The sequence below is a fragment of the Triturus cristatus genome, chromosome 10 (genome assembly GCF_964204655.1).
Source record: "Triturus cristatus chromosome 10, aTriCri1.1, whole genome shotgun sequence".
Classification (NCBI taxonomy): domain Eukaryota; kingdom Metazoa; phylum Chordata; class Amphibia; order Caudata; family Salamandridae; genus Triturus; species Triturus cristatus.
This window is the reverse complement of record NC_140593.1, coordinates 397904585-397919142: the sequence shown is the minus strand read 5'-3', so window position 1 is coordinate 397919142 and position 14558 is coordinate 397904585.

Sequence of the window (14558 nt, the reverse complement as noted above, 5' to 3'; positions counted from 1 at the left end):
GATGCCTTTTCTAATCCTTTAGTGGCCATGGCTACACCCGCGGGATTCAAAGTTCACCGGGTTGATCGTTGTTCTGGCAGAGGTGGAGGCCTGGCCATCTGGTATAGGGACAACTGGACCTTTAAGAGCGAAATCTCTACTCTTTGGGGCGAATGAGAAGCCTTGAATTTGAGTCTCCAACTATCGGCCCAATTCACTCTGGGTGGCTCTCTGATCTATCGGCCCCCTGGCTCAGCTGGGAATTTTTTAGCGTCCTGTGGGGAGGCCTTAGCGGAGCGGGCCCTGAGGTTCTCAAAGTTTGTACTCCTTGGGGATGTTAATATCCACCTTGATTGTAGCGAGGAGGCGGACTCCGTGGCATTTTTAGACTCCCTTCATCTTGTGAATCTCTCCCAAAGGGTCATGTTCCCAACACATCAGGGTGGCCACACTCTGGACATAATTTGCACTAATTTCCCCACATTAGTTATGAAGCCGCGTCCAGTGGCGTGGTCAGATCACTTTCCCATCTTTTATCATTGAGGCAGTCCAACTGCAAATGCCCGCCCATCTCCAGGAAGGTAGATCCTATTCAGCTCAGCCTTGCGCTTGATGCCTCACGGCCTACTTTCGGGACAGGCTTGGAGGAGAATGTCACCCAATTTGCTGGTTGGAATGCAGGTTCAGTTGCTTCGGTGTCGGCAGCGGGTCTGCCAAGGCTGAGAAGAGATGCTCCTTCTAAGCCATGGTTCACTCCCATGCTGCGGAATCTGAAGCACGTCTGCAAAGTTGCGGAGAGGACCTGGCGCTCCGGTGGATATCAGCACCGTGATAAAGAGATTCTTAGATCTAAACAAAAACTTTACTATGGAGCGATAGGGGAGGCCAAGGGTCTGTATTACGCAGCCCGTATTGAACGCGCTAATAACAACTCTAAAGAGATCTTTGCCATAGTGCAGAGTTTCCTAGCCCCCAGCGCCCAGGTGGCGGTAGCCCCTGCCTCGGAAGTCTGGTGTAAAACCTTGGCATCTTTTTTTAGGGATAAAATAATCAGCATCCAGGAGACATTTCGGTCCGCGGTGAGGTCTGGCAGCCCTGAGCAGGCGCCTCTTCGGCCTAGGGCACCTCTGATCTCCAGCTTCTCTGATTTTAGTCCCATTGACTTGACAGGTTCTCTTAGAATTCTTAAAGCCCTCAAGTCTGGCTCGCCTAACGACCCGTGCGTGGCTAGACTACTCTCCGATGTGGCTGACACCACCAACTTAGAGGTGAATCTTCTGGTTAACCAATCATTACGGGAAGCGTATGTGCCTATGGCATGGAAACACGCTTTAATTCTGCCGCTACTTAAAAAGCCATCCCTTGATCCTTTGCTCCCAGAAAACTATCGTCCCATCTCGCTTTTGCCTAGTTTGGCCAAAGTATGCGAGAAGGCGGTCACGTTCCAACTGACTAACTTCATGGAGGGAGCAGGTGTGCTTCACCCGGCGCAATCTGGATTCCGTGCTTCTTACAGTACCGAATCCGCCCTGTTGGAGGTTTCGGAGTCGATCCGGGAGTGCCTGGATGCCGGTGGGAGAGCAGCATTGATATTGCTAGATCTCTCGGCGGCGTTCGACACGGTGCCCCATGCCATGCTCCTTGACCGCCTCCTGGATATTGGAGTATCTGGGAGGGCGCTGCTTTGGATCAGCTCCTTTTTGGAGGGAAGGATGCAGCAGGTCTGGCTCCCTCCGTGTGCCTCGGTCCCCTTGAGGGTTACCACGGGGGTACCACAGGGGTCGTCACTTAGCCCTCTGCTATTTAACATCTATGTGACTCCGCTGATTTTTCTGGCGGAGTCACTGGGGGCTAAAGTGATGGCCTATGCTGATGACACCCAGCTGCTGTTCACTTGAAATAAGGAAGACGACTCGGTGGCTAGACCTCATCAGTGTCTGTCCTCGGTCTTTCAGTGGTTGGCTAATGCACAGCTAAAATGTAACGAGGCAAAGTCGGAGGTCCTGCTGTTTGGTTCCTTTTCTCCTGAGTTCAGAGCAAGACTCTGGCCCTCGGGCTTTCCATGTCCCCCCGAGATTAATGGGGCCGTCAAAAATCTCGGTGTCTGGTTTGACAAGAACTTGAACTTTGCATCGCATGTAAAAAAACTGGCCGGCACATGCTTTGGGCTGATGAAGAGTTTGAAGAAGTTTCTCCCCTTGCTGCCATATAAGGCCAGAGAGACGGTGGTGCGCGCACTGGTTCTCTCCCGCCTGGATTACGCGAATGCCCTCCTGGCCGGGCTACCTTGTAAAGAAATTGCAAATGGTCCAAAATTTGGCCGCCAGACTTCTAGGGGGGCTGTCCTCCAGGCATAGTGTACGGGCGCAGCTTCGGTCACTTCATTGGCTTCCCGTTGAAACACGACTGAAATTTAAAATGCTGTCACTTATGCAACAGGTCCTCTATGGATTAGGCCCCTCTTATTTGCAGGACAGATTCACCTTCTACATTCCTAGGAGACAGCTGAGGTCGTCCTCACTGCTGCTGATGCAGGTGCCCAAATTTAAGCGTCAACGGCTGGGGGCAACTCTTTTGCCCGTAGAGCCTGCCTCGCCTGGAATTCGCTTCCCCTGACTTTGAGGGCCATTTCTGATCCTCGTCTGTTCAGGAAGTCTTTGAAGACTCTGTTGTTTTAATGGACATCTGTGTTTTTGGGCCGCCTTTCTGTTGCTAGCGCCGGGACACTTCCGAGTAGCTGTGCGCTGAATAAATTAAAATAACATAACATAACATAACATAGTTTATTTCTCAATGTACATCACGAGCACATGTGTGCATCACTGCCCACAACACTGCATTTCGAGACCAAAAAGTACATTCCACAACTTTCTCTCCCTCTCACGCTTTCAAATGCACATCCCACACGCTCTGTTTTTGACAAGGCTGTCCTACTCCGTGACAGCTTCCACTGAAAGACAGCAAGATTACAAGAAATAAACCTGTAAGAGAAGCAAGGCCTATGCAGGACATCGTACATTTAGGCTAGGATAAAATAACATACTAAAGTCAGTTAAAATAATGGTAGTCGGGGCGTGGCCAAGCCGAGCATGGAGTAGGACGCGGGCTGCTGGAGCTCCGGGCTGCCGCCGGCTAAAACGAGCTTTCTAAGGCACTTCGACGGCCGGTATACGGCCTCCCCTTGGTGCGAGAGGCTGGCGGAACTGGAGGGGGCTGCCGCTGCCTAGTGTGGCGGGCTCGGGGAGTGCGACTGGCGGCACCGGAGGCTGGACGCTGGGCGCTCCCGGGCGCGGAGGAGACGGCCGCCATTTTGCGCGATCTGCGCTTGGGAACACTGCTGGGTCCCGCGGACTGCCCGGGAGCTTGAGCCTGCCGAGAGAGCTGTTTGGCCGGCCTGGGAGTGATCGGAGGTGTCGGAGAGCGGGGGCCGAGACTCCCTGGTACCGGCTGAGGGCAGAGGCGCTGGGACGTCTGCTCCGGTGGGCGAGGCCGCCATTTTGGGACCCTGCACCGCTGAAGCTGCGGCCTCTGCAAGCGAGCGCTGGACTCTGCTGCGCTGGACTCCGCCTGAGGTGAGGAGGTCGGCGGGAGGCATCGGCCCGCGGGGCGGCTCGCCCTGACACCAGAGGGGGCGGAAAGCCTGAGGTAGCGGGGGGAGCCCTGGCAGCGGTGGGCCCGGGCGCTGGAGTACCCCTGGGAGCGCTGTCCTCGTGGTGGCAGCGGCTGCGGTGGGAGCGCTTGGAGGCCTAGAGCGGGGGATGTTACTACGGCCCTGAATTTGAGCCCCGGACCGGAGGCGGCCTGGCTGGTCGATCCTCGCGGGTTGTGGCCGTGGGCCTGAGAGCCGGACTGGGCCCTGGATACTGGCTCGCCCCCCCTGCTGGACACTAAGGACGAGCAGGGCTGAGCGGTGCGGCGTCAGCGGGACTTGGGACAGTGGGACTGCTTGGCTGCCGGACCCCCCCTAAGTGGTTGTTGAGCTGCGGGGAAAACGCGCTCCTCGGAGCACCGGACGCTGTGCTGTTCGCTGCCTGCGAGAGTGGGGAGGGCCCTAGGTCGGAGTCTGGTGGGCCCGGCGACCTGGCGGCGTCCGTGCCCTGAGGGCGAATCATATCGGTGTGGGCCGCGAGGCCTTGGTCAACTGCTGCACCTGAGACACATCCGCTGCGGCGCTGCGATAGGGCCCGCGACTTGGAGTGTGGGACAGCCCTACGCTGGACGCGACCCGGCCTGGCTTGTGCACCCTTCGGCGCTGGCTGGCCCTCCGGGGGCGCTGAGTGGACGGGCCGACCTGCGGCTGGGGTCTCCCTGTAGAGGCGGCGTATAACTGCATAATGACGCGCACCAAGCCGGGAAAAGACTCATCGGCGCCCACGAAAGATGCCACAGTGAAGGACCTTTGGAATAAGCCTGGAGGGGCGCCGACGGGCTCGCAGACGGTAGGGGCTGGTGGGTCGGCGGAGCCAGTGACACAGTCCTTCATGGCGCTCTTCATGCAGGACCTCAAGTCCGAAATCGGCTCGCTGCGCACGGAGGTCCAGGCCTGCGTCAAGGAGCTCCGGAAAGATGTGGGGGAGCTTGGAGACAGGGTCGACGACATGGAGAAGACCCTGGACGCTCGCTCGGAGGACCAGGAACGCCTGTGGCAGAGGATAGCGGCCCTGGAGGAGCAGAATGTTGAGCTGCAGATCAGGCAGGAGGACCTGGAAAATAGGGGGCGCCGCAACAACATTCGCATTCGGGGCGTCCCGATTGGCGCGGAGGGGGCAGACATCATGACCTTTGTGGCGGACCTTCTGCATGAACTCCGGGGGGATGATGACGCCTCTCCGCCGACTCTGGACAGGGCCCACAGAGTGTCAGGCCCACCCGGGAGGCCAGGTTTGATTCCCGACATCCTAACGCGGGTCCACTTCTTTGTCGAAAAGGAGGCTATTATCAAGGCGACCAGAGACAGGACGGACATCAAATTCAACGGGGCTACGATCCAGCTGTTCCAGGACCTGGCCCCCACGACTCTCCGGCGCAGGCGGGCCTTCCGGCCGGTTACGGACAAGTTGCGAGACCTCAACATTCGCTATCAATGGGGACACCCCTTCGCCCTCATCTTCCACTGGGAGTCCAGACGACGGGTGCTGCGGTCCTACAGGGAGGCCGCGCAGCTACTCCAGATCCCAGACTCCCCTCCGGCCAGCCCGGTGCGCGGTGCCGCGGGGCCTCGTGCCTCGCTTAAGCCTAGCTGGTCCAGGGTGCGCCGGGCGGGGCGCTCTTCCTCCCCTGCTGCTAGTCGCTCCTCGAGGGACAAGCAAGACATCATACGCCACATTCGGTCCCTGGAGGCCGGATCATCGCCGGCGGGATCACAGGAGCCCGCTCCCTAGTGAACTTCCGGGCCTGCAACTCGGGCTCCTTCTTCCTTGAGAAAACGAGATGGCCCGCTCTGGGGCTACCGGCTGTTGGTGGGGGAGGAGATTGTGGCCCTCTCGCTGTGATCGCTGTTACAGCTCCTGATGCCGGGCGGCGGCCCGGGGCTCCTTCTAACTTGGAGAATGGCGGCAGTGCCGACGGACCCCCACCACTATTCCTGGGAGAGTGACATCTCTGGGATAGCCTGTGCCGAAGTGCCTGGCCACTCCCTAGACTGGAATAGTCCTTGTTGGCCATGTTGGCCGTTTTGTGACTCTGGTTCTTTCGTTTGTCCCTGTTTTTTCGTCTTTCTCCCTCATTACTTCCTAACCCTCTGGCGGGGGGGCTCTATGGGGGGGCTGGGGGCGGCGGGGGGGACAACTGCACATGTTGACCCATGTCTATGACTACTGTACCCTCCTGGAAGGTCGTCTCTTTGAACGTGAAGGGGCTCAACTCACCTAGCAAACGACATCAAATCTGGAGGTACCTGCTCCAACAGGGTGCAGACGTAGTATTTCTGCAGGAGACGCACCTTCTACGGGCTGATGTGGGTCGTATGGCCCATCCGCGCTTTCCTCATAGATTTTGGGCATCCGCGGCCACTAAGACAGCGGGGGTTGCTATTTTCTGCCGGGCGGGATTCTGTCATGGGGACACACAGGTGCGTAGAGACGCTGCGGGCCGGGTCCTGAGGGTGGAGCTCACGAGGGGGCACCGTAGGCTTACGCTATGTAATCTTTATGCACCCAATCAGGGGCAGGACGCCTTCCTGCGCGGGGTCATCCGGGAGTATCTTGACCCGGTGGGCTCGGACCTCATAGTGGGGGGGACTTTAATCTGGTTTGGGACGCGGAGCTAGATCGCTGTGGGGGAGGTTTCCATGGCGTGGGAGCCCTGTCGGCCACTGTGAAAAAATCCCTTGGTAGATGTGTGGCGTTATCACTCCCCGGAGCTGAAGGATTTCACCTTTTACTCACATGCACACCGCTCCTACTCTCGCATCGACATGCTCTTTGTCTCCCACTCTTTGCTCCCAGACACTATGTCGGCTTCACACTCGAGCATTTCGGTCTCCGATCATGCCCATGTGGAGATGTTACTCCACGAGCGCTCCACTCGCACCTCCGGTCCACGCCGCTGGCGGTTCCCGGATCATGCCCTACGGGATCCGGTAGACAGGGAGGAAATAAAGACGGCCATATTGGAATACTTTGAGCACAACGAGTTGCCGGAGACTCCCCTCCCCCTCCTATGGGATGCTTTCAAGGCCACGATACGGGGTACCCTCACGGCTATAGCTGCCCCGCGGACACGGGAGGCCCAACTGTACGAAACCAGACTCACCCGCGAACTCAAGACGCTGGAGAAGATGGACCAGACCCGCCCATTGGCGGCCCATAAGCGGCGGCTGGCGGTCCTTAGGGGTCAGTTACGGGCACACAGGACGAATAAGGCGGAACGGGCACTCCTTGCGCTCCGGCAGCGCTTTTACATCGGCGGGGATAAGGTGGGAACGGTGCTAGCGCGGCGGTTGCGCGCGAGGGCGGCCAGGGCCCACATCGCGAAGCTACAGGGGGTGGGAGGTGCATGGGTGACCACTGAAGCAGCGAAACTTCAGGCGTTCCATGAATACTATTCCTCCCTATACAAGAGAGACCCGCCGGACCCTGCATTGATCACAGAGACTCTGGGTAAATGTGAATGGGAGCCGCTGAGTAAACATCACTCTGAGCTCTTAGAGGAGCCCATTACACTGGAAGAAATAGCGGGAGCCCTGGGAGATCTTCCGCTAGGCAAGACACCTGGGCCGGATGGGCTACCGGTGGCATTCTTCCGTGCCTTTTTGCCGCAGCTGCAACCCTACCTTCTTCGTCTCTTTAACTCTTTCGCAGATTCGGGAGGGCCCTCCCCGGACATGGCGATGGCTGAGATTGCCCTCATCCCAAAACCAGGGAAGGACCACACCCTCTGCTCCTCATACCGGCCCATAGCCCTGTTGAACACAGATCTTAAACTATATACTAAAATCCTTGCCAAACGGCTCAGTGTTCACCTCCCGCACCTCGTGGATCCGGATCAGGTGGGGTTCATCCACCAACGCCAGGGGGCAGACAATGTTCGTCGCATTGCCCACATAGTGGGAAAGGCCAGGCATTGGGATATCCCGGCTTGCCTGTTGTCCCTAGACGCTGAAAAAGCGTTCGACCGGGTAGATTGGGAGTTCCTTCGAGCGGTTCTACGGAAAGTAGGGGTTGGGCCCAAAATGGAAGCACGCATCATGGCCCCATACGCTGCCCCGGCAGCCCGGGTGCGCGTAAATGGACAACTTACACAGCCATTCCCCATCTGCATGGGCACGCGGCAGGGTTGCCCCCTATCGCCTCTGCTCTTCGCCCTGGTAGCGGAGCCCTTAGCTATTCTCATTCGCCAGTCGCCGGATGTCAAGGGCATCTCCCTTCGGGGACGTGACCATAAGGTTGCGCTCTTCGCTGACGACCTCCTCCTCACGCTGTCTGCGCCCTCAACCTCGCTCCCAGCCGCGCAATCGCTGCTACGCACCTATGAGCGGGCCTCCGGGCTTAAAATTAACCACACCAAGTCTTGGGTGCTCAATCTCACGATCCCGGAGGCGGAGGCGGCGGCGCTGCGGACGAGCTCCCCATATCAATGGGCGAGCGACTCCGTGAGATACCTTGGTCTCAACTTGACGCCGGACCTAGCCACCTGGACGCAGGCCAATTGGCCGGAGTGCAGGCGCTCTGTCCTGGACGACTTGCGCACCTGGAAGGCACTGCCGCTTTCCTGGCTTGGTCGCCTCAATGCAATTAAGATGTCCGTGCTGCCAAAGATTCTCTACTTGTTTCAGACCCTGCCGACTCCCATCCCGGAACATTACATCCAGGGGCTACAAAGGGACTTGATCTCCTTTATTTGGGGAGGTAAGAAGCCACGATTCTCTAACAAAATCCTAAAGCTCCCTCGGGATAGAGGCGGCCTTGCTTGTCCTAATTTACTGGATTACTACTGGGCGTCACACCTCCGATATGTCCTGGAGTGGGGGGCGTGGGAAAGCGAGAAAATTTGGTTCCACATGGACAGGGCAGTTACCTGTCGCCCGATTTGGGATCACGCTTGGCTGCCCCGGGCGGCGCGTCACCGTAGTGCGTATATGGCGGTCCCCACTAAGACGGTCTTAGAGATCTGGGATAAGGTGGCGGTCCGCAGGGGCCTCACCACCTTCCCCTCACCGCACACCCCTCTAGCTCGCAATCCCCAGTTTCCGCCGGCCTGCCGCTCGCCATACTTTGAGAACTGGACGGAAAGTGGCTGCCGGACGATCCGAGATCTTTTTGAGGGAGGGACCTTCAAATCCTTCCAGCAATGCCAAAGGGACTTTGGGCTGACTGACAGGGACAAGTTCCAATACGCACAGCTTCGGCATTGGGTGCAGGGCTCTTCGCTGGTGCAGGCGGCCACGAGACCTCTCACCCAGTTTGAGCACTTAGCGCACACGTTTGGCACATACAAGGGCCTAGTCTCTCGAGTCTATAAAGTGCTCCAGCATTCCCAGCGGCCAGGCCTACACCCGTACCAAGAGCGATGGCAGAATCTTTCGGGCTCCGGGATTAATTCCGCCCAGTGGACAAGGCTCTGGAGCGATATCCCTAAAACCTTCCGCAGCATCCCCCAACAGGAATCGGCCTACAAGGTGATGACCCAGTGGTACTACACCCCTGTCCGACTGCAGAAGATGTTCCCCAAGGTGTCCCCGCTGTGCTGGCGCTGTACCCAGGCGCCAGGAGACTTTATCCATATTTGGTGGACATGCCCGAGTCTGACTACTTATTGGAAGGAAGTCCTCAGCCACATCAAGAGGGTGCTGGGCTACCCCCTGCCAGAGGACCCCCTCACGATTATTTTGGGCCTTCGGCCGACGTCGCGACGGGCAATGACAGGCCGTGATTGGCACCTGAGCCTTCATATGCTAGGTGCTGCAAAACAAACGGTGGCGGTGTACTGGAAGAAGGCGGAGCCACCGTCCATCAACGTGTGGTTCGCCCGCCTTTGGCAGGTTTTGGCGATGGAACTGCTTACAGCCCGCCTCCAGTTTAGAGATACTAGGTTTAAGACCCTCTGGTCTCCCTTGGTGGACCACTTGGGCAGGATAGAGCACGCGCGATTGCAACCGCCGAGACTGCGGGCCTTGAAACTGTTTGACGACGAGATTTCCCTGACGCGCTCCGAGGTTCTCACACGGCCGGTGGCGTTGACACCCTCGACGTTGGTGGGTCCCTAGCTGCGGGTGGGCTCGCCGGGGTCGGATCCTCCCACGGTGCAGGCATGCTTCCCCACAGGCTGCGTCCCTTAGACTTTCCTTTCCACCCCGCTGCGGCGCTTGCCGTTCTGCTTCCCCTCCTCCGCCGCCCTCCCCCTCCCCCCGCCACATCCCCCCCCGCCCTCTGTTTACTTAGTTTGTCCTGTCTTCAGGACGTGTAGAGGTTAAGTGCGGTGATAGGGCCTTGGTAACCCAGCGCGGTGGCGCGACGCTCCTCCATCCAACCCCTTCCGACTTTACGCGCTTACCTCGGGACACTACACTACCATACATGAGCTACCCAACACATTGTATACGCACGCGGCACGCACTAGCCCCGGCCTAGAGGTTGGGTGGCCCTCAGCTACGGGACCCGTGTCGGAGATTGCCGTGCAACACCAGCTACACTTGCCTTACCCGACCCCCCAGCGGGTGCGTACACGGCTTTAGGTAGGATATGGGGTGGCGGGCGCTCTGGGTACAATACGCTGAAGGCAGAGAATTGGAGGGGGAATATATGTGATATGTTATGCTGTAAGGCCTTTGTTTAATGGGACTTGACTTCGTTCGCTGCCGGCCAGGATGGTTGTAGGCACACAGCTGTGTACTTTGAGCTCACCTCTTTTTCTAAATAAAAACAAAGTTGGATAAAAAAAAAATAAAAAAAAATAATGGTAGTCAAAGGTCATCACAGGGTGTCCAACCACAAGAGTGCCTCTAGCACTACAACCTTGCATCTCTCTAAACTTCTCTCACTATTTCATCTCTCTACTGGCAACCTCAACTTCTCTGTGCCTCTACTTCTCTCCAATGCACCTCTCTTTCTACCTTACCTCTGTCTCACTCTACCTCATCCCTCTGTGTACCCCTCCTCTCTCTTTCTCTCCATATTTCCATCTGCTCATCTCAAGCTCTCTCTACCTCACTCTAAAACATATGTACTTGGAAATAGTTTCCTAGTGTTGTGTAGTTCCCGCTATTCTGTAGGACATGCATGTTTGTTGGGCGAGGTGCATAGACTGATTCTGGGCACCCTAGCAGGATATGTTGGCATTGAGACCCGCTAGCACACAGTGCCACCAAAAGCACCCCTAACCTTACCAGGGAGCGAATAGTTTCTGACAACCACTGAACAGGACAACTATCACCCCTCAGGGATCGTGGATACAAAACAACACCTCTCACTCAGTCACTTGTGCTCACGTGTGACCAGAGAAATATGCAGAATACTCAGTGAGACATTTTTAATATATTTATTGAACCAGCGTTATTTTTGTATAGAATACATGTGCTGCGATAATCAGTAGACAGAAGCAGATGAAAGTGATTACGAGCACCAAAAGAGTAAATAGTAGATACAGTTCTACCATGGTGCTAAAACAGTGTACATATGCAAGCATATAAACAAGGCAGTAATCAGGTGTACTCCTACAATGCAAACCCTGTTCTAAGTGTACCAAGAGGGTGTGTAGGTGTAGAGCCGAGAATCTCACCTAGGGACGATCTAACCCCATTACCTGGTGGAAGAGAATGAAGGACCCCGTCTTGGTCACAAACTGGACACCCCTCATGAGATGTCAGACCACTGTGTGGTGAAGTCTCAGCATACAGGGACCCTCAGTGTCAGCTTAAGTACCTCTTCTGCTTATCTATCGGGGTGGTCATTATTTATAATAGAAAGCAGCCGCCTTGCGATGTACGTTGTAGATTAGCAATGTTATGGATAAATAGATAGCTCTGTCGCCCCGTGGATGAAGATAGAATGTCATTTGTACATAGTGAGTAAACAGGCCTTGTACATGATGTCCGATGCATTGTGATAATGTTGTGCGAAGCTAGATGTGTAAACAAAGTAGTTTCAGAGAAACAAATCCGACATTGTCGTGTATGCAAATATGTGCAAACGTTCATGGCAGAAAAAGAGGGCAATGTAAGAAATGAGCAGCTTTGCTACATGGGCCTAGCCAGGGAGCATAACACCCACTCTTCATACTAAGGGTCGATACATAAAACCAACAGGCCATAACTCAAACTAAAAGGGTCTAAAACCCCTTTTAAAATCATCTAAAAGCAAACTTCCCTTTAAAATATTCATAAGGGGGCATGGCCAAGATAGCGGCGAGATAGGACGTGGAATCCTGTCCCTCCGGCACTGCCGGGAATAAACCTTGCAATATCACTCACCTCCAGCGCCATCCGCTCGCCCACGGAGCTTATAAGGCCCTGTCGCCCTGTTGTGCATCGGCACACCCGGTCTTTTAGGTCGGAACATCCTTGCCGTGGATTTGGCAGCAGCGTGGGGCGGCGGCCTACTAGGCCGGCAGACGGAGACCCCTTAGTGCAGCCGGGTACTTGAGGTGTGGCCGGGCGGCGGCGATCGGGGATCTGGGCAGGCGAGCCCCCCCCCTCAACAGCTGCCCGGTAGGAGGATTGGCAGCCCCATCTGTAGTGGCATAGCATGGCGGACTGTGCTGGTGCCCCTTTCGCAGACCTCGGCCGCTGACATGTGCGGAGCGAGGGGCCTGGCCTGGTGGCTTGAGCGGGCACGGCTGTGGCGTTCTGGCGCTCGAGGGAGGGTTGAGCTGTGGCCTCCACTCACTTCCCCCGCAGTGGAGCGCGGGGATCCTGCTGCCAGACCTGGGCTCCGCTGCACTGCCACTGACTGGACCGGACTGCCCGTGGACTGAGTGAGAGTGGTAAGCAGGCCTGTGTGGATGCGGCGCAGCTCAGGAGGGGGCGGACTCGGTCCATGTGTCAGCGGACGGGGAGCTCTCGCTAGGGGTGCTGTCTCTGAGCACGAGCACCAGAGGCGTGAACAGAGAGACTTGAGAGACGGTATCAGACCTCCAGATCATGTGCTATCAGTAGTAGGCACATTGCTAGGTGGAAGACATTGCCTGACACGAAAGAAGTGGACAGCAACCAACTATCGGGCAATGCTCAATCAAAAACGGAATTCAAAGATGGCCGCCAATTCTTAAACAAAGCGGCGGTCTAGTTTATTTCCCCACAGATGCATTGGAGATTTGTTGAAGCGCGTGCGCTGAAACCAATGCGCACTTCACTGAGAAATTCTCGGAGAACGCACCTTTTCAGTGAAGCTCTGTGGTTTTAGAGCGTCCTTAGAATATTTCGTCGGAGACTTCGTCCAGTATCTCGTCCGCTGCTTCCGTCGTGAGTAGTCGGTTCAGCTTCTGGTTCCAAGTTTCATTTTGTGGCTTCCACAGAGAAAGGTGGGCGTTCCTGAAGAGTTTGTGTCGTCGCTCCTTCCTCAGCAATCACGCTTCAGAAAAAGGCAGCGACTCGATGGCAGTTATTCTCTCACGAAGAGTACAGTCTGTGAAGAGAAAAGACAAGAGAGAGAGAGAAAGAAAGAAGACTAAGCTAAGTGGAATAAGCGATAAATAAGAACTGATGTTTACAGAACATAGACAAGATTATAAGGCATTGTATATAGTTTAAAAAGAGTATAGAGCATACTTACCTGCAAAAGCGATACAGCATTTACAAAAAACTGCAGAGAAAGAAAAGACAAAGATTAGTTACTATAGAATACTGTACAGATAGTTGTCACCAAAATCCAACATAGTTAAAAGAAAACATAGGAAGGATTATAGGAGTATCGAAGCGCAGCTTAAAGAAGTACGTAGTAAATGCATTCATAGAATAGATAAATAAGATAGAAGCAGTAAGAAAGGTTATAGTTGTAAAGAAATATCTTGTTTTTGATAGGTTAAGTCTTTAGAGCTGTATAATAAAAGAAAAAGGAAGAAAAGAATACTAATAAAGAGACCCAGAAGAGAAGCACAGATCTTGGGACTAAGGGTAGGTAAATAGAGTGTCAGGTACACGAGTAAATCCTAGAATAGAGTAGGATAAGAAATACAATAATTCTTGTGCTTAACATTTAGGTTCTCTCAGAAAGAACAGTCTGCTGGTCGGACGAAGAAAACAGAAGAAGCAGAGAGAACAAGGTTCCAGGACCAGTCTCTTCTTAGTTTGTTATTTTATCCACTCCCCCTTAAACCGTGAGGGTAGTTTGGAGTCTAGATAAGTGACTGGACCTCCGGAGAATCTTTGAGAGGGAGTAGGGAACTAGTGTCTCTGTTCCTGTGCAAGTTCCTGGTAAGAAAACTCTCTGTGTCTGACAGATGGGGGGTGATTAGGTGGGTTCCCCCCTGCCGCTTGCAGCTTGCCAGCCCCTTGAGGGCCCCATATCCCACAAACATCAAGGACCTGGTTGGGTGGCGGCAGAGCGGACTTAGTCCCCTTCACCAGCGGACACATATGCCCTGGGGGCGGCGGCGGGACCTACCCTGGACCGGGGGGCCGCGTGCCCCGCAGCGCGTTCTGTGGGGGCCACTGATTGTGCGCGCCTTGATGCCTGAGGAGCTCTGACGCTGAGGTAGGGGTGTTGCGGGCTGAGAGGTCCTGGGGTGCTGTCAGCTGCATGGCATCCCGGCAGGGAACCCATTAGGCTCCAGGCCCCGGTGAGGCAGAACAGAAGAGGGGGCATGCGATAGTGAGGGCCGGTCTGGAGGAAGCTTGTTCGGTCTGTGGATCGGCAGACGGTGCCTGCCCTGACTGCGATCTTGAAGAGATCCCCACGCAGTAGCTGTGTCTGCTGGGTACCCTACACTTACGGGCCTGCGGATCTGTGTGTGCACGGGCCAGTGGTGAGCCCCCCGTCAGTCCGGGTGTCGGCGGACGGGGCTCGAGAGTGGTGATTTGAGTGGCAGAGAAAGGTCTCAGAGGGCTGGGCCCAGCGAGCGTGCCTGGAGTGGGGCCTCAGCGGATGGTGGCCCCCTGAAGTGGCCCTGTGTGCGGGGGTGTGCAGGACTGCACTGCTGGTGAG